This window comes from Haemorhous mexicanus, chromosome 10 (genome assembly GCF_027477595.1).
Source record: "Haemorhous mexicanus isolate bHaeMex1 chromosome 10, bHaeMex1.pri, whole genome shotgun sequence".
Classification (NCBI taxonomy): domain Eukaryota; kingdom Metazoa; phylum Chordata; class Aves; order Passeriformes; family Fringillidae; genus Haemorhous; species Haemorhous mexicanus.
In genome coordinates this window covers 26,167,759-26,186,750 of record NC_082350.1, presented here as the reverse complement: position 1 = coordinate 26,186,750, position 18,992 = coordinate 26,167,759, and the positions used below count along the sequence as shown (strand labels likewise).

Sequence of the window (18,992 nt, the reverse complement as noted above, 5' to 3'; positions counted from 1 at the left end):
AGGCAATACAAAACTTTGAACATAAGATAAAGCCCCAAATATCTTTCTAAAGGTTCTGGAACTGTTCAGAAGAGTTCAAAATCAAATGTGAGCTGTGGGAGTTCAGGAGGGCTGGCAGGAATGGGGTGTTCTGTGTAAGCCAGCTAGAACTTTAGTGGTGGCATTTGCTGGCTGGTGTTTGTTATTCAGGGGTTGGATGGTCTCACCCTGACCCAGCACGGGAGCTGGGCCCGAGAAACACTGACCCACTCGTGTCACTGCTCTCTGGTCTCAGAAGAAGGAGCAATGCCTCAACTGAGCCCTGCACTGAATCCTCAGGTGGCGTTTTTAGGTGCCAGCCCAAGAACAGGGAACTGCTGTCAGCTCACACTGAACTCTTCCCCCGAGTGCTGGAGAGGGTGAGCAGGCTGCTGTTAGGTGCCTTTTCCCCACCTTCATTACTGTCTGAAAAGTAAAGCATCAATTGCTTTCTTTCGGTTCATCAATTTTTTTTCTTCTGGAAGACTGAGGTCAAGGCTTCTGGAACATTCCAGTGCTGTGCTTCTGTGAGTTTAAACATGAGGTAAATGACATTTTTAAATTATTTGTACCAGTCTCCATAATTTATAGACATGGTAGACAAGGAACTGAAGTCACTTCTGAGAATGTTTTCCAAAATCACATTTGAGAAAACTTGCAATAAAATAAAAACAAATGTTTTAAACGTACATAGACCTTGTCAATATTTTAAGAACAGGGTTTTCATCTCAGGATGTGCTGTCTGTTGTCATTAAGCTGCAGCTCTCACTGCTGAGAGCCAGAGCATTAAATTACAAGAGATACAAAGTTCTCCCTCCGGAAGGTGGCTGAGGAACATGTGGAATATTTTATTATGATGTGTCTGGGATCTCCCAGGGCAGCCTTACAGGGAGCACAATGGTTGTACAAACCCCAGCTGAGCTCGCTGCTTTGCTGGCAACCCTGGCCCGTGTCTGACTTTGAGACATTGGTTTAGCTGGAACTCATTACAAGGGAGAATGAAGGGAGCTTTTTGTTAAGTGCAACTATATTTTGGCAAGAAAGTGTGACTGAGTGTGAGCTCAGGAGTGCTGGGAAGGGGAAAGCTGAGTGAAGGAGGTGTTTGTGAACTGGATCTGCATAGCAAATTGTACCTATCAAAAATGGAATCTCACGATTTCAGCTCATTTTTCAGCAGTTCTGTTCCTAATGTTATTCCACAGAAAGCTGTGGAATAACCTGGCTTTGTGCAAGCCAGGAGGGAAGGCAGAGCTGCTCCACAGCTCACCTGTGTGGTTTGTGTGCTCCTGGGGCACGGGCAGGTGCAGTGGGCAGGTGCAGTGGGCAGGTCAGTAGAAATCCAGGTAAAGAGGCAGCTTTGGAGAGCACCACCCTGATGTGTTTCATGCATCAGTGTTGGCAAACGGGTTTTTTATGCAATTCTAATCTTAATTAGGTACCTGAATTATGTATCTGGGTTTTGTTTGATGATGTTTGGTTTTAAATTTGTTCTTCCATTGCAGACATGGGCTGGTCCCTCCCTCATCCCACTGTTCCCTTGTGATACTGTCCCAGCTGTTCCCCAGGCCAGCACTGCAGGTGCCTCTGTTCCTGCAGCACAGCATTCCCACTCTGCCCCAGTTTGTCCCTCCTCATGCTCTCTCTTCTCTCTGCATTGTGCCAATTCTCCTCAAAGGTCCTCTGCAAAGTGTTTTCATGTTGTTCTTTTCCTTCACAGCCTCTTGCTGGGCAAATCCTCGCAATGCCTGGTGGGTGGCTGGATGCCTTGGGAAGGATGACATGGCCCCCCGAGCACCATGCTGGGGATTTCACAAGAACACACTCAGGTACAGCTCTCCTGGGGCTCAGGGCCACAGTCAGACATTCTAGTTCCACTGTAATGAGCTGGACAAGCTCCCAGCAAAGCAGCAAGTGGCTCTGGAAGCAGGGTCAGTGCTGGGAGCTGCTGGAGGGTTTGTGCTAATTTGCTTTGGGACAGTGGGGCTGTCTGTGAGGGCAGGGTGGTGCTGAGCTCCAGGAAGCCAAGCAGCACATCAGAGGAATGCATGCTGTAAAGGGGACTGGCTGCCTTCCTGTCCCCTCCTGTCCCCTCCTGTCCCCAGCAGCCCTGTGCTCCAGATTCCTTCTGTCCCCCCTGTGCTCCCTCAGCCTCCTGGGCTGGAGACAATCCACCCTCTCCAGGTGGGATGGGCTGTCCTTGATGTCCACGCCAGCTGTCAGGGGCCAGGGACCCCCGCGGCTGCTGCTTTTGAACTCCATGCAGCAGAGATGACCTGGGGCTCTGCAAATCATCCACGGCGTGGGCAGCCACAGCAAGAGCCCCGGCTGGCTGCCTCTCCCCCAGCATGGCCAGCACCTCTTGAGCTGAGAAAGGTCTGAATTCTTTGTCTGGAAGCTGTGACTCCTCTCTCTTTCCGCGGGCAGTTGTTGGAGGTGGGCAGGAAGGGAGGGGCTCTCTGTCCCTCCAGTTAGAGGAAGAGCCCGTTTAACACTCGCTGTGCCCGGGAAGATCTGCTCTCCTCATTACTGGAGCAGGACCTCGGCTGGGGCAATTCCATGTTTGATCTGCAGTGACACGCTCCACCAGGGGCTCCTGTGCTCTCCAGGAGATCTTTAATCTCCTGTCAGGCAGAGACAGGCACCTGCAAATCCACCCCAGGTGCTCCTGCTAAAGCACTTCTGCAGGTGCAGGCTGGATGTTTTCAACACTCATCTTTAACATTAGCTGGAGTGGGTTTTTACAGTTTTAATTGCAAAACCAGCACAGAACCAGATTTTGGAGGTCTCTGTCTTGCTCTCTGCAGCTGTTTAGTGAGGGTGATTAATCAGGCATGTTCCTGTTTCTTGATGGCCACTATACATCATGGATTTACATCCCTAGGATGAGGCAGCAAGCCTACAAATCCATAGCCCCCATAACCTATAGGTCTAATGCAGTAATTAAAGAGAAATGTTCTGCAGTTCATTAACAAGAGCCTGAGCACCTCCCAGCCAACTGAAAGCAAGCCAAAAGCTGATCTTTGCTGCACAAGTTTTGCTTGTTCTGGAGTAACTTTTTGTCATCTGCTGAAGATGGGCCTGCACACTGGACTTTAATTCAGCTTTTAAATTGTTAAAAGAACAAACAGAAACCTCAAGAAAAACCCAACCAGCCCCTGCCCTCACCCAAAGAAGCCAACAGACACCTCGGGGTAAGGGAGATGAGGCACAGCTGTTTATTCCCAAGTTATGGGTCAGAGTGTGTTTCTGAATGATGTTTTATTTCCCAGTGACAATTAAATAAACAGTCCCAAAGCAGAGTCCAGGTGTCAGCTGCAGCCCTTCCCCTGCCCATCAGTTTGCCAGCAGCTCTGACCAGCCAGGGAGCTGCATTGCTTTCAGGTGCCAGAAGGGTGAGGCACAGGTGCCTCCTGCCAGGCACAAGCCCTGGCACTATTTAAGGCAGGAGCAGGGGCAGACCCTGTTTGGCTGGGCCGAGGGCTCTCTGCTGTGTCTGGGTCCCTGGTTTGAGGCTGAAAACCAGCAAGAGCAGGGTGTGAGAAGCCTCGTGAGTTTTGGAATTACTGCATGAGTCTGTAGAAGTCAAGGCCAAGACTAGAAAATGAGAGTTCTTCTGGGCTGAACTGTGGGGAGAAGGGAAGCCAAGCTGCCTGTCCTGCAGGTAAGGAAGCCTCAGTGCTGCCCTGGGGTCCTCATGCTGGCAACACAGGGAGGAAGAGTGGTTTTTCCCTAGGGAATGTAGTTTACTTGCTGACCTCCCTGTGATGGGTCACACAGAATTGGACTGCATCTCCTGGGTAAGGTGAACTTGCAGCAGCAGCCTTTGCTGCTACAGCTGTGCCAGCAAACAGTAAAGCTGTGGGTTCTGGGGCTGGGTGTGCTAGATGAGCAGTGCTGGGCTGGTGGAGAGCTGGCACTGAAGCTGATGAAGGCAGAGGGGATGCTCACTTGCTGGGCCATTTTAAAACCCTTGGTTCTAAGTGATGGAATAATTTTTCTCTGGAATAGCCTGTGAGGAGTAGTTTGGGAGGAGAAGGCATGTGTGATACGGATCAAAAAGTGAAAAGTGGAGAGCTCAAACTCATCTTTTTCTCCATTTGTATGCTCAGCACAGTAGTTCTCCATCACTTTCAAGTAATTGAGAAGATCTAATTTAAAATCCTTTAAAAATAGTAATTCTCCTAATTGAAACAATGAAGTCATAGCTGGACAGTGATCTCCCACTGTGTCTTCTGCTACTTTAGTCTTAACAATATTTTCCTATGGTTTCTTGAATGGCTCACAGGGACTGCTGTGTGGCTGTTGGCTTTCCAAAGCTCTGGAAGTGGCTGAGCCCTATGGCAAATTAAATGCTCATGGTCTGCTCTGCTTTGAGCTGTGGATGTGGGGTGCTTCAACATTTAAACCACGCTGAAGCTGTGGTGTCACTTATTAGACTTAATAAATTTATTTGTGTTGTGGTTTGAAGTGGATCACCACAGGCAAAATCAAGATCTGGTCAAAAACCCACTTCACAAACGTCTGCAGATGAGGTTTCTGAAGTGTGTGCTGGCTAATTCTGCTCCAGCACTGGGTGAGGTTGTGCAGTTCCTTTCTCCAGGCTGTGTTTGACCCCATACCTGTGCAGAGAAGTTTCTGAGCTGTGACACAGCAATGGGACTCGGTGTTTCAAAGGGGTGTTTTAAGTGTAGTGCTGAAAATGTCTGGAGTCTGCTGGAGCCCGTGAGGAAGTTCAGTGTGACAGGTGCCACGATTTGAAGGGCTCCCTCCTCGGGCAGGAGTGACCTGGGCAACGTGAGGGGGATGAGCAGGAGCAGCACTGCTGGGCTGGAAGGACCACCTGTGCCATTCCCAGTAAACCCAGTAAGGGTGCTGGCTGAGGGCCTGGGCTACTGCCTCACTGATTGCAAGGAAAGGGGTAATTCTGAATTAATTTTATCACTAAAGGGATCTCTAGAGCATTTTGAGCTTCATCTTGTGGTAGCTCTGAGCAATGGATGTGTTGGTAGTGGCACAGATCCAGGTCCCCTGAGCCCAGAGGTTCAAACAAACTTCTTTTTATCAGGGAAGTGAATTCCACTCCAATTCCAGGAAACCAGAGTCCGATCTGACACACCAGAGAAGTTTACAGACCTCTATTTATAAGAGCATGTATTTACCTGTGGAGTGCCTTTTGGTGCCATTGCAGTGCCAGGTGTGGAGCAGGGCCGTGCCTGGCCCTGGGCTGTCAGCTCTGGCCTGCCCTGGCACCTGGCTCCAGGTGTGGGTGCTCTCTGGGAGAGGTGCCAGCACGCCCAGCACTGCCCAGCCCTGCTGGCACGTCCCTGGTGAGGCTGGGCACCCCTCAGCAGTGCTGGAGGAAACAAAAGCTCTCTGCCAGGGGCAGAGCAAAGCAAGCAGGGCTGGTGGGGGGCAGAGCATTTCCTGCCTGCTTCCCTGGGGGGCTGCTCTCGTGCTCCTTTGGGTTTGGAGTGGGCTCCAGACTTCTCTGCGTGTTGGTTTGCGCCGGAGCTGTCGGCTGGATCAAATGTCCTTTCCATTACTGAATGTAAGAAACTCTCCAGGGACAAGAGCTGCAAACCATTCCAGAGCCCTGTTTTCTTCCACGAAGGCCTCCTATGGAATATGCAGCTGCTGTGCTGGAAGGCAGGAAATCCAGTGCTTTTGTACATATCAAAGTTCAGCAAGCCTCCGTTTCTTCACCCTGCTCTGGTTTCTCTGCTCCCTGCTGCTGTGGCAGAACTCTCAGTGCAAACTCCATCCTCTGGGGGCACAGGGCAGCGTGTGGGACAGACCCTGGTGCCAGGCTGGGGGGCACTGGGCTCCTCCCCTGGCATTCCAGGGGCAGGAGATGCTGCAGGGTCCCCCGGGACACCTGGGCAAGCAGGGATCCTCCGGGAGCAGCCAGCTCTGGGATTTGGGATCCCTTGTGTTCAGCCCAGCGTGGTCTGGTTTCATTTATCCTGTGAGGGATGTGGGGTAGAGAGCGCTTGGAAGCAACTCGACAGCCACTAAAATAAATGTTCTTTTCTGTTTATTCCTTGGCTTACATCTGGAAATTGAATGTGCTGCATTAGGAACCTCGAACTTTGACTGTCTTCCTGAGTCTTTAATTGAAGACAGGTCAAGCCCAAAAGCATGACTGACTTCTGCTGCTGCACTAGGAAAAACCACTGGTTTTGGAGAGGCTGTGGGTACAAGGCATTGCTGCTGTGGGTACAACACATCAGTGCTGTACAAAAATCCTCTGCTTTGATCAGGACATGGCAGTGACTCTGGTTTGGAATGGCTGAATCTTGCAATGGGATATGGATGGAGAAAGGCTTTAATGCTGGTCTTGGGTAAAACTGCAGCAAGCTCTACAGCAGGCTGAGAGCTTCCTGTGTAAAGCTAGTATGTCTCTGCTAAAAACTGGTAAATTTTCCACAACAGTCAGCTGAATGCTGCATTTTTTACATAAAGAAAATTGTTGAATCAAGCTGAAAGGAATGTGCCCTTAATTCTTTCAGCAGTTCTTGAGCCACACGTTCAGCAGCTTTGTTCACAAGCCTCAGCAATGTTGTTCTTATTTCTTGTTGTTCTTATTTGCCTCAATTTCCTGTTTTCCAGCATTTTTTGAGTTGAAGAGAAAACGACTCTCTCCTCAAAGCTGTCTCGGGGCTAGGGTAGTTGTCAGTGTGTGTGCAGAAAAGGTTTCCCAAGGAAGCTCAGCCCTGCAAGGTGCTGGAGCCTGGGCTGGTGCTGTGGCTGAGCCCCAGCCCCGTGGCCAGGAGCTGCTCTGGGTCAGAGTCCAGCTGGTTTGTCCTGCTGGATTGTCCCTGCCAGCCCCGAGCCAGCGGGCACTTGTGCAATTAAACAGCTTTTAAACCTCTGCCAGCATGCTAATAAAGCTTTGTTTATGTGCAAGGCCCTTGGAAAACAACTCTAAACACTGGATTTGTTTGCAGTAAATGTTGGACCTAATCGCAGAAGATTTTTATCTGTGTTTGCACACATGATGCACATTTTTGCTTTGTTTCATAGCACAGAATCAGGCCCTGGTTACCTGTGGGAAGGTGAGAGGGTGGCTCTGGAGCAGCTTCCTGCCACTCCCCCTCTGCTCTCTGTGCCTTGCACTCCCGGGAGCAGCTCAGGGCAGGGCTGGCAGCGTTTGGGGGCAGCAGCCTCAAAGCCACCCTGACCCTTCCTCTCCTTCAGGCAGGGGCTGTGTCCCAGGGCAGCTGAGGAAGGGCTTTCCCTGGCAGTGCCCACAGAGGGGAGAACCCAAAGCTGTACCTGGGCAAAATTATTGGTTTTCTAGCATTTGAACAAAATTCAGTCTTTCCTTTTCTAGAACAGGACTTTCAGAATTCCTTTTTCACTACAAGAATGAAAAAGGACAGCTTGGCTTCTTTCCTTTCCTGAAAGACTCAGCTCATTTCTGAGTCCTTCCTGGAAAAACATTTTCTGATGTTGAAATTAGCCAAGACCAGAGTTGCTGCCTGGGAGTACTTAGCTGTAAATTCACATGCTCTTGGCCTCTGGTTTGCTTTATCTCCTTGTGTTTAGCAGAAAGCCTTTGGCTCTGTTCTGGATTTGCTGACAATGTGAGGTCCAAATGACTGCCCCAGAGGGTGTTACAGTCCTGAGATCAGCATCGTGTGTGGGGCAAAACTGGCAGCTTCTGTGCCCCACTGGTCATGGGATGGCATGATGTGTGGGTGAAAATCCCATTTTACTCCAGTTTAGTCCTTGTGTCAGTCCCACAGCAGCACCAAGTGCCTGAGAGATTCCCACTGGGAGCAGGGACGGGGTGGGGGGAGCAGGGACGGGGTGGGGGGGGAGCAGGGACAAGATGGGGGGAGCAGGGACGGGGTGGGGAGAGCCAGGGACGGGGTGGGGAGAGCCAGGGACGGGGTGGGGGGAGCAGGGACGGGGTGGGGGGGGATCAGGGACGGGGTGGGGGGAGCAGGGACGGGGTGGGGGGGGATCAGGGACGGGGTGGGGAGAGCCAGGGACGGGGTGGGGGGAGCAGGGACGGGGTGGGGGGGGAGCAGGGACGGGGTGGGGGGGGGAGCAGGGACGGGGTGGGGAGCTGCTGCAGACCCCAGCCCTTGGGGGGGTTCGTGCTGCTGGCTCAGACAGCCCTGGGCTGACAGGGCTCCCTCCTGCCATGCCGTGCTCGTGGGGCTGGATGTTTGCACATCCCACCAGTGCCTTACCAGGAGCACCCCTGGGCCCCTGGTGCTGCTTTCCAAGGGGGGGAAAACACCTCTGGGGGAGCTGGGAGGAGCACTGGGGATGCTGGAGGTCCAGGCTGTGCCCGGGCTCCCTCCCAGGCAGGCTCCAAAGGGCTGCTCTGAGCCAGGAGCTGCACTCTGCTCCCTCCATCCACCTCTGCTCTTAGAAGAATAAGAAACATCTGGCAGAGAGGCCACGTAGCTCAAATCTTCGAAGTGCAGATGCTTGGGGGAGTTGTGTACAAACATGGAGCTTGGGTTTCCTTGTCGTTGAAAGCTCTGACACTTTCCCTGTGCTGAGCCTCTGCTCCACCTGGCACTCTCCTGGGCATGGTCTCCTGCTGGCTGCTCCCCCTCCCTGGTAATGCTGGTTCAGGTATAAACCAAGCCAAGGGTGCCACAGGGCTCACTCTGCTCCTGCTGGCAAGTCTTCCCTCGTGACTACGTGTAGAAAATACCTGGTTGGGTGTGGATGAGCTGGATTTCATCTCTGGGTCGTGGTAAGCAGGGATGAGGGGCCAAATTCTGATCCAGTGATGACATGGGTAAACTCCCACTGATTTCCAAAGGCTGAATTGGCTGTAGAGGGCTGGGTTTGCAAATCCAAGTGCCTCTGACAAACACATTTGGCTCCCTTTCTGCCAGCACTCCATTATTTTTTCCCCAGTTCAGATGTTTATGTGAGTGCTTGCTGGCTCGAGAGGCTGAATGTGTCTGGTTATATTTGAGGGGATAAATGAAACTAAACATACCCAGCAAATGCCATCAGCCCTGCTCAGCTGGAGGAGCCCTGCAGGGCTCTGGGACCCTTGTGTCTCAGCTCTGCCCCTCTGGCTGCTCCTGGCTGGAGGATGCAGGTTTCTTGTAGAGTTCCCACAGATCTGCACAAGGGCTTAACCCCCCTGGCCTGGTGTCCCTGAAATGCCAACCTGGTTGTGGTAATGGCACTGAAATTTAAGGTGGGCAGAAATGCTCAGAGACAAACCCCTCTTATGCCATGTGGACAAATGATTTTTTGAAGCATGGGAAGTACTGGTATTAGGGGCACATGTCTGTAATAAGCAGTGCAGAACAAACCTGGGACCAGAACCCTCCCTGCAGGGCAGTATTGAGCCAGTGTAATTTGTTTATCCTGATTCTGAGATAAGCAACTGTTGTGGGTTAAGCCACAGCCAGCACAGCAGTGTGTGTGTGTGACAGTTTTTACAATTTTATTCCATGTATTAAGCAGACAATAAAATTTATCTGCATGGCTGTGAGAGGAGCAGTCAGCTCAGTGAAATGTGCTTTCAGCAGCAGGAGTGCAGGAGGGACACATGGTGGGAAAACAAAACTGAGCATAAACACCTTCCCCAGAGCAGGCTGTGCAGGGACCTGCCTGGATGTGCAAAGTTCTGGGGCTGAGTGGCTGCCAGAGCAGCCTCTGACAGGGGACAGGGCTGAGGGGTTTGCCCCAAAGCCTCACCTGCAGAGGTGTGCTCTGCAGCTCTGGGGCTGCCCAGAGGGAGGGAGGGAGGGAGGGCTTTACCTCCATTTATTGCCTTCCTTTCCTTCCTGGCCTGGCTGGACAGGGCATGTGGAGATTTTCTCTGTCCTTCTGGATGGACACACTGTTCTTGGCTATTTTATTCACCAGTATTATGAGCTGTAATTTTGTGTTAAAACCAAAACACTGCATGGAAGCAGCAGTCAGCAGGGAGTCAAGGAATGCTGGATGTAACAACTTTCCCAGTTGTTAAGCCATTGCACTGAGCAGTTTGACTCACTGGTGCAGCCTCCTCTCTGCTTCCTTGGGTATCAAATGCTATCCTGGCTTTTCTCTGTAGTTTCCCAGGAGTGTTTTAGCTGCAGTTCCTTCCTGTGGTCACTGCCACATATGCAGCATTCTGGGAGTGCCAGTGGGCATCAGGTGCCCTTGGCATGGGCATCTCCTGGGGCTCTGTCCACACCCCACTGCCCTCTCCTTGCACTCTGGAGGGAAAGCCCAGAACATCCAGGAAGATTTTCCTTCCTGAGCTGCTGTGGATGGAAGGAGGGAGCCTTAAGGTTGTGTTTAAATTGCTCATCTGTGTCATTAGGAGGCTGTGATACATTTCCAGGTGTAGTTTTTGAAATCATTCTATTTCAAGACCAAGAGAAGCCAGAGAGCCTGGATAACGTGCCTGGCTGGTGGGCTCGTTCCCAGAGATAGTGATTTCCTTGGCCTGGACAGCTGGGTGGGATCCAGCTGCCATTTCTGACCCCTGAGCTCTGCCAAAGGGAAGTGCTGGCCTTGCTGAGGTCTGAGGAAGGCTCAGGCACCCCGGGCTGGCTCTTGGGGTCCGTGGGACCAGCTGGGACCCCGTCCCTCCCTGCTGCAGCTGGGCTGGTCCCTGCCAGGGCCAGGTCCCTCCTGGGCACTGGAGGCTGCTCTGGCTGGGGAATTCTGCCACTTTTCCCCAGGCTGAGCAGCCAGCCTGCTCCTGGAGTGTCAGCTTGGGAACACCTCGGCATGGACTGGCTCTGGGACCTGAAGCCAGAATTTGTTTCTAGCCAGAAAGAATGCAGCCCATGGAAAAACCATAAAAGTTTCTGGTTGTGGCAGGATTACAGCAGGGCTGACAGTGAAAGTTCCTGCTTGGAGCAGGATTGCAGCAGGAATGAAATTTCTCAGGAACTCAGAGTTTCCACTCAAATACAGAATACAGACATTGATAATTTTATATTTGCCTCTTTGTGGCTTGAAGTCAGCTTCCTCCTGAAGCTGATTCTTCTGTTCTGTGGAAGCTAAATCTTCTGTAATGCATTTTACAATTTTAAAAATGTCCTTTTTGTTGTAAAATTTTCTCCCCTCCTTGTGTCCTGCTGCCTGGGTGGGCGTGCAGCTCCAGCAGCACCTGCAGCAGCCTGGGGATAACTGCACTCAGTCAAGTGCCCCAGGAGGGTGCCAAGGCCACCAGGCTGTCATGGGCTGGGGCAAGAAGCACCAGTTGCTGGTTGCTGGGATTGACTGAAAAGCAGGGGCTGTGGGTGTTCAGTCTGACACCATTCACATCCCGAGGCTGTTTCTGTGAAGTTTTGGTCAACCCTTTTGGCCAGTCCTTGGTAAAACACCTGCAGAAATCTCAGTCCTGTTAATATTCTAGTTGTTTTCCTCAGCCCTGTTATTGGCAAAGGCTGTGGATTCTCTTGCAGCATTTTAATGGTTTTGCACAGGAGAAAATGATGGGATGCACTTTCCAAAGGGCTTTTGTGAGTGGTGGGGCCACAAAGGGAGGCTTGCCCGGGAGCCTGCAGGCACCAGCACTCAGGTTTGCCTCTGTCCCTTGGACTGTGCAAAGCCATGAGCCAACTTCCATCCCTGCTTCACCTTCCCACAGGCAAAACACGGCCTTGGAGCTGATTTAATATTTAGAGAAGTGGTTTGAGAGCTATTTGCTTAGCTTGCACTATTATTATTAAAGACAGAAATGGGTTTTTAAAGGTTTTAGTGAGTTATAATTGTAGATGGTTTTCACTCCAAATCACCCAGTGGGAGCCCTGGGACTTGCTCTGCAGAAAGGGGAAACCTGAGCTGCAGCAGTGCTGAGCCTCAGGGACCTGGATGCTTCACTGCAAATCCACTTCAGAACCACAGAATCTCTGAGGCTGGAGAAGAACTCCAAGATCATAAAGTGCAGCCTTTGACCAATGCCTACCTTGTCACCAGCCCCAAGCACCGAGTGCCACATCCAGCCTTTCCTTGGACACCTCCCTGGGCAGCCCCTGCCAGTGTTCCACCACCCATCCAGTGGAGAAACTCTCCCTGCCAGTCTTCCACCACCCCTTCATGGAGAAACTCTCCCTGCCAGTGTTCCACCACCCCTTCAGTGGAGAAACTCTCCCTGCCAGTGTTCCACCACCCATCCAGTGGAGAAACTCTCCCTGCCAGTGTTCCACCACCCATCCAGTGGAGAAACTCTCCCTGCCAGTGTTCCACCACCCATCCAGTGGAGAAACTCTCCCTGCCAGTGTTCCACCACCCATCCAGTGGAGAAACTCTCCCTGGTGTCCAGCCTGAGCCTCTCAGTGCAGCTTGAGGCCATTCCCCTTGTCCTGCCTCTTGTTGCTGACCCCACCTGGCCACAACCTCCTCTCAGGCAGAAATATTAGCTGCAGCTTGAGAATCCTGAGTCTTCTGCTGGGGTCTGAGCAGGACCCTGCAGCAGCCCTGCAACCCACTGGGCACTGCAGGTGCTTTAAGCTCAATAAAAGCCTCTGTAATGAACCTTCAGTTAATAAATGCTGACAATCAGTTGTTGCAAATTCATGTCCTTGATGCTTATTAGAAGTACTTGGCATTGCAACTCTTCCCAGAATTCTTGTGTGTCCATTCTAGGAACTCCCTGAGAGTGGAGAACAAGCCCTGCATTGGACACAGATGTTGTTCACCCACTCCTGGCAGGGAGAGAGTTTATGGACAGCACTCTGCTCCCACCGAGGGCTTTTCCCCCTCACAGTGCATCTGCTGCTGTCATGGATTTTCTGCTTTGCTTTAAACAGTTTCAATTTTAACACCGACCAAATACTTTCTGCAATATTTTCTTCTGGTTTTGTACAACTTTAGTGGATTGAAGGAGGGAGGGAGGTACTGTACGTGGTCCTGGCTTGACTCCTCCTTCCTGGACGTGCACAGTGGGATTACTGCAGGAGGATCTCTGCTGGCTCAGCTCTGAGCAGTCAGGGTGACCCGAATGCTCTGCAGGGTGATTTCAGAGCACCCACTGGTGGTGTGTGGTGTGAGCACGGATGTCCAGCTCCTCTGAGGAGCAGTTCAGCACCCCCTGTGTCCCCTGGTGCTCCTGCATGCCCACCCTGCTGGGCAGGGGCAGCTGGCTGGTTGGAGCAGCCAGGGCTCTCTGGGCATTGCAGCTCAGCCCAAACTCTCTGGCCTGGCTCTCCCTGGGATTCCCAGTGCTCCTCAGCTCCAGCCTGGCCACAGAGGCTGCAGAGCATTGGTTCAGGAAGCCTGGGTCTGGCTGAGGATGGGTGTGAGAAACAGGAGCAGGGGGAGAAAATGTGTCTCCAAATGAGAATACTGGGAGTTTGATTTAGCCAAATGACTGATTTTGTTACACACTGAGAGAACGAAAACCAGAATGTGAGTGTGAGGCTGCCTTTAAAAATGCAGTTACTGAGAGCTAGCCTTTCACTCTCATCTGTGTGGAAGCAAGATGAAACCTGCAGGTTTCCAGTTCTGACTGCCCTGCACGTGTGAGATGCACTGGACACGTGGCTGCTGCTCCAGCTCTGGTGCTTCTGAGTGCAATTCTCACTGCAGGGCAGCAGGAACAGCTTCACAGCACAGAGCTGCTGCTGAGCCAGCCCCAGAGGCAGGGAAGCAGCCCCAGAGCACTTGCAGGGCAATGCCCTGGCTGGGGCTGCCTCAGAATGGGCTTTCTGCTGGCACCATGGCATGGCCCCGTGCTCCTCCAGAGCACTGGGACCTCCCAAAGGTCACTGAGGGGACTTTAGACCCCTCTGAGTGTGCAACCCACCCTGCTGAGCCCCCACTTTTCCAGTGGGAGCAGTTAAGATCCATCTTGCTGGCACTGCTGCAGGGATGGGCCAGGGGATGGGTACCTGGGAGCACAGGGGTTTTAGCTTGACCTTTCTCTCACAAATACACAGGCCCAGTATCTGTGGCACTTTGGCCAAACCTCCTCTTGCATAAAGAAACATCCCTGGGGTCGTTTGTGTTGGTGTTCCCAGCAGCTGGTAGAATTACTCCTGGTTGTTTCCTTTCCCTCTCCTATTCACAAAAGGAACAAATTAAGAAAGTCAAGATTTTCTGCTTACGAAAGGAAAGAAGGAGCTTTGTGGAAATGAGGTCTGGGCAGCAGTTGGGTCTTTGTTTTGTGCAGCAGGACTTGCTTATGCAAGGGAGAGCCTTTGGCAGGGCCCTGCAGGGAGGTGGGCTGGGGCAGCTTTGGGAGAAACAAACAGGAGACGAGAGATCTATGGGGGGGAAACATGAAATGCACCTGGGGGGCACGCTGTGTCCCAGGAGCCCACACTTCCCTGGACACTGAGCTCATCCAGCACAAGCCATGTGGGTGTCTCCTAGTCAGAGGAAGTCCCAGTACTGCTGCACATTTGGTTTATTAAATATTAGATCCAGTGTAAGTGGGTTCTTTCTGCTAGTCCTGTTACTGTGGCTTTATCTGCTCAGCAGCAATATCAGAGCCTTCCCAGCACAGGGGAATCCCCCCAACCTTGCTTTCCTTGTTCCCTAATTTTGGAGGAAGGAGTGGGGGCAGTGAGAGAATGTGGAGTGTGAGCACGGGCCAGCCCAGCAGGGCAGGAGGGGAGCTGGGCTGTCCCAGCACCCCCGGCAGCCCAGGCTGTGTGTGAGCAGTCCCACATCCCACATCCCACCATGCCATCCCAGGGCTGGTGTCCCAGGCTGGACAGCCCTCCTGGCCCCTGGGAGCGGGGTGAGGGAGGAGCTGCCCACCCTCAGTCTGCAGCCTGTGCTCTCAGGAGCAAACCTGCCCTGACCTCAGGGACAGAGGGGCTGCCCTGGGGGAGAGCTGCCCCCCAGAGCAGATGGAACTCTGCATCATCTTATAGACACCCTTCAGAAACACCCCAAAGTGTTCATTGGGCACGATGAACAGCAAAAATAACCAAATCCTGGGCTTCACTGTGCTTTTTTCTCATTTGCTATTGCAATTCCATTTTGGAGCTCTGCTGCTTTAGCAGCAGCTCAATCCCCCAGTGCCATGGCAGCTCAGCTGGAGGAGCTGTGAACCTCTGGTTTGGATCGTGTCCCTCACCCTTGGCATACCTGGTGGCTCTGCAGCTCCAAAGTGTTGCTAATTTCAGAATTCAGCCTCCAACATGTGCTCCTGCTTGTGCACATCTGTGCATTCACAAAGCCAGAGTCATCTTGGAGTGAACAAATCCAAGCCCCCTCTTGCTGCAAATATTTCCCAAAGGGTCTCTTTCCTGTTCAAGGTCTTTCAGGTGGCCATTCTCCTTCCCAATGACTGCCTTGGGCTGCAATTTTATCAACTATTTTTTAAAATTTCCTGCTTTAACTGTGGGTAAGATTCCTGCTGATTGTCCCTCAGGTTCCTTCTCTGTTCCCTCAGGATGGCAAATCTAACTCCAGCGAGCTGCTGCTGGATCCAGAGTTCAGGAATTGTGCTTGTTTTTGTAAAAATGGGAAACTGTATGAGAACTAGATCTAGATGGACTTTGAGGAGCTGGCAGTGGGAGGTGTGAGCTAGACAAAATCCTTGTAACAGGTTTGGGTTCCTTAAACTACTTTGAACCACAAACTTTAATGCAGAAGAGAAGATCAGTGAGGTGGCTGGGGGTGTGTAGGTTCTGTGTGTGCTCACTGAGGGGCTGCTGTGCTGGGTCAGAGCAGGGTGCTCTGCCCTCCCAGGGAGCAGCTCTGAGCTGCTGCTTCCCTTGGAACAGAAAGAGTGAGAAGCAAAAGTGTTGCTGCCTTCCTGCCAAACAGTAAAAAGTTGCATGTTTAAAAGCAAGATTTCAGCCTGAAAGCATCAAAGCAAAACACTGACTTATCTGAGAACCCCTGTTGTGTTATCCTGATAATAATGTTCTTTTTAGACAGAGTTGGAAGGTGTTTTATTGGCTGCTTTAAGGCCTTCATGAACAGAGTGTTTCTGGAGCTGCTGCTTTGTCTTGTGTTCAGAAATACTGCATGTGCCATACTTCTGCTCACTAGAGTTCCAGAGAATTGCTTTTTCCAGTTCAGGGTATGAACATATTGTCAAATAAGACATTTGTTTCCATTTATACAACTTGCAATTTGGTAATTAGCAACAGATGAAAAAGCAGCGTCCAAATTCCCTTGCATAAAATTTCTTGTGGATCCCATCCCTACATTTCACAGAAACAGGCCAGTTTTCAGTCCTCTGAGTAGCATTAGAAATTACAGATACCAATAGAGAAGAAAGAAAGCAGAAAAAACTGGAGCTTAGTGAAGCGCTATGAAATCTAGCACTGCCTTCAACCAGTGTTAGATCAACCCAAAAGCTGTCCCTGGTCTCAGGGGGCGTTTTCAGCTCTGTGCTGTACTGACCAGCCAGCGGCGTCCAGCAGAGGCACTGAACGACTAAGTCATTTTTGCTTTTTACTACGAGGTTCCAACTTCATTGTCTGAAGGGAAATGCGGCAGCATTCAGTGGCTCCGGCGCTGTGCGTGTCCCTTTTGGAAAGGTGTACACACACAGGGATGGGACCGCGGGGGCCGGCGCTGCTGCCCCTCGGGAAGGCAGGCGGTCTGCGGGGCTGCACTGCCGCCCGGCGGCTGCTCCTTCCTTTCCTTCCTTTCCTTCCGTTCCTTCCTTTCCTTCCTTTCCTTCCTTTCCTTCCTTTCCTTCCTTTCCTTCCTTTCCTTCCTTTCCTTCCTTTCCTTCCTTCCTTCCCTCCTTCCCTCCTTCCCTCCTTCCTCCCTCCTTCCCTCCCTCCTTCCCTCCCTCCTTCCTTCCCTCCTTCCCTCCTTCCCTCCTTTCCTTCCTTTCCTTCCTTTCCTTCCTTTCCTTCCTTTCCTTCCTTTCCTTCCTTTCCTTCCTTTCCTTCCCTCCTTCCCTCCCTCCTTCCCTCCCTCCTTCCCTCCCTCCTTCCCTCCCTCCTTCCTCCCCTCCTTTCCTCCTTCCCTCCCTCCTTCCCTCCCTCCTTCCCTCCCTCCTTCCCTCCCTCCTTCCTTCCTTTCCTTCCTTTCCTTCCTTTCCTTCCTTTCCTTCCTTTCCTTCCTTTCCTTCCTTTCCTTCCTTTCCTTCCTTTCCTTCCTTTCCTTCCTTTCCTTCCTTTCCTTCCTTTCCTTCCTTTCCTTCCTTTCCTTCCTTTCCTTCCTTTCCTTCCCTCCCTCCCTCCTGGCTAAAGCTTTAGCCTGTGCCCCTCCTGCTGAAGGTCCTGCCGCCGTCCCGGGGCTGGGCTGTCATTTCCCCACACCCTTTCAACACCCCTGTGTCCATCCCCCCGCCACAGCCCTGCAGGGCCTTCGGCCACCGGGGCTGGCTGTCCCCAGCTGTCACTGCTGTCCCCAGCTGTCACCCCTGTCCCCAGCAGGACTGGGGGCTGGCTGTCCCCAGGCTGGCTGTCCCCAGCTGTCACTGCTGTCCCCAGCAGGAGTGGGGCTGTGCTGCCCCGGCACCCAGGGGGTACCCAGGGCAGACAGGGGTACCCAGGGCCCTGCCAGCCCTCGGTGCCACTTTGGGCAGCTGTCACTCCATACCCCAGAGGAGATGTGACCCTTCCCAGCGTGGCTGTGCCACACCACTGCTGTCACCACGGGTCACACGGGGTCTGTGAGGCAGCAGTGCCACCCTGGCAGCCGGGGGTGCCACCACTGCCAGGAGCACCCCTGGGTCCAGCCAGGGCCACAGCAGTGACGTGCCTGCACACGAGGCAGGGCTGGCACTGACCCCCAGGGCAGGCTCAGGTTGCACATTGGGAAATGATGTCCACAGGCTGCACGTGGCTCTGGTGGCCTCCCCAGCCCTGGAGAGGCCGTGTGGATGTGGCACTTGGGGACATGGGCTACCGGTGGTGGTGGCCTGGGCAGTGCTGAGGGCAGGGCTGGACTCGATGGTCCTGGAGGGATTCTCCAGCCTGAATGACTCTGACTGACAGACAAGCAAGGGCCTGTAATGCTGTGAGAGGGCACCCGGTGGAAATGCAGTGGGGTGGAAGGGGTGAAGAGGGACTGCTTTACAAACAGGTGTAAGGCTGCAAGCCAGGATTGCTGTTACAAACAAGGTGTAAGGTTATAAACTCACATGTTTCTCCTTTCCAAACCACAGTTTGAAATCTCAGTCTGATGTTGCAACACTTCTTTTTTGCTGGGCTGACTTATTGAGGGGGCAGGTTGGTGCCTGACTGAGTCCATGCCATCTCTGCACAGCTGAGCACATCCAGGCAATCCTGGCTCTGATTCTCCGTGTCGTGGAGCACAGAGATGCAGGGAATGCTGGCTCTGAGCAGGGGGACACGCTGGCTGCTGCTCTTCCCATTGCAGTTTTTACCCTGGCTTTAGCCTGCTTAACCTTGCACTCATTTTTTCTGAAACATCAGTAGCCTGGACTGGATGGGAATGCAGAGGGTGGGAAGCAGGGCACGCTGCATGGCTCTTGGTACAGTGTGTGCAGGAAAAGCAGCAATGTGACATTTCATCCTTGTATGACTACAGAGTGGTTTGAGTTGGGGGGCTGGCTCATTCCACCCACATGCCATGGGCAGAGACACCCTCCACTAGACCAGGTGCTCCAAGCTCCATCCAGCCTTATTGAATGTAATAAATGAGGAGGAAAAAGACTAAACCAAATGTTTGTTTGCTTTAGAAAGCTGTGGGTGGTGGGGAGCAGGTGATGCACAGCCAGCCAGCAGTGCTGGTGCTGGTGTGGGCTCTGGAGAGCGTTGGCAGTGCAGGGCTGGTGTTGGGGTGAGGCATGAAGGGTAAGCACTGCGTGGGATGGATCTGGGTTTTAACATCCTCGTGCTCCATTTGGCACCTCATCCCCTGTCTGACAGAGGTCTTGTGCTGTCCCAACTGGTCCCTTTGACCAAAAGGGATCTAACAAAATTGGCATATGGGAATTTCCATATTGCAGCTGAAGCTGTAGAGTTCCTTTGGGTAAATCAGTTTATGGTTTCCTTTATCTGGGAGTGCTGTGGGTTCAGGGAGGTTGCTGGGGTGGTTCACTGGAGGGCAGGGGAGTGGCTCTGGCATGAGATGAGACGTTGGTCTTTCAAGGTTAA

General features: G+C 52.4%; 1 long non-coding RNA gene across 1 annotated transcript in view; it reads left to right on the top strand.

Moving 5' to 3' along the window:
- Positions 1 to 18,992, top strand: part of LOC132331953 (uncharacterized) — a 46,928-nt gene that overhangs the window by 26,905 nt on the left and 1,031 nt on the right. The window contains exon 16 of the long non-coding RNA XR_009487711.1: positions 1,736 to 1,844. This is a non-coding gene — a long non-coding RNA (uncharacterized LOC132331953). The remainder of the gene's footprint in view (positions 1 to 1,735; positions 1,845 to 18,992) is intronic.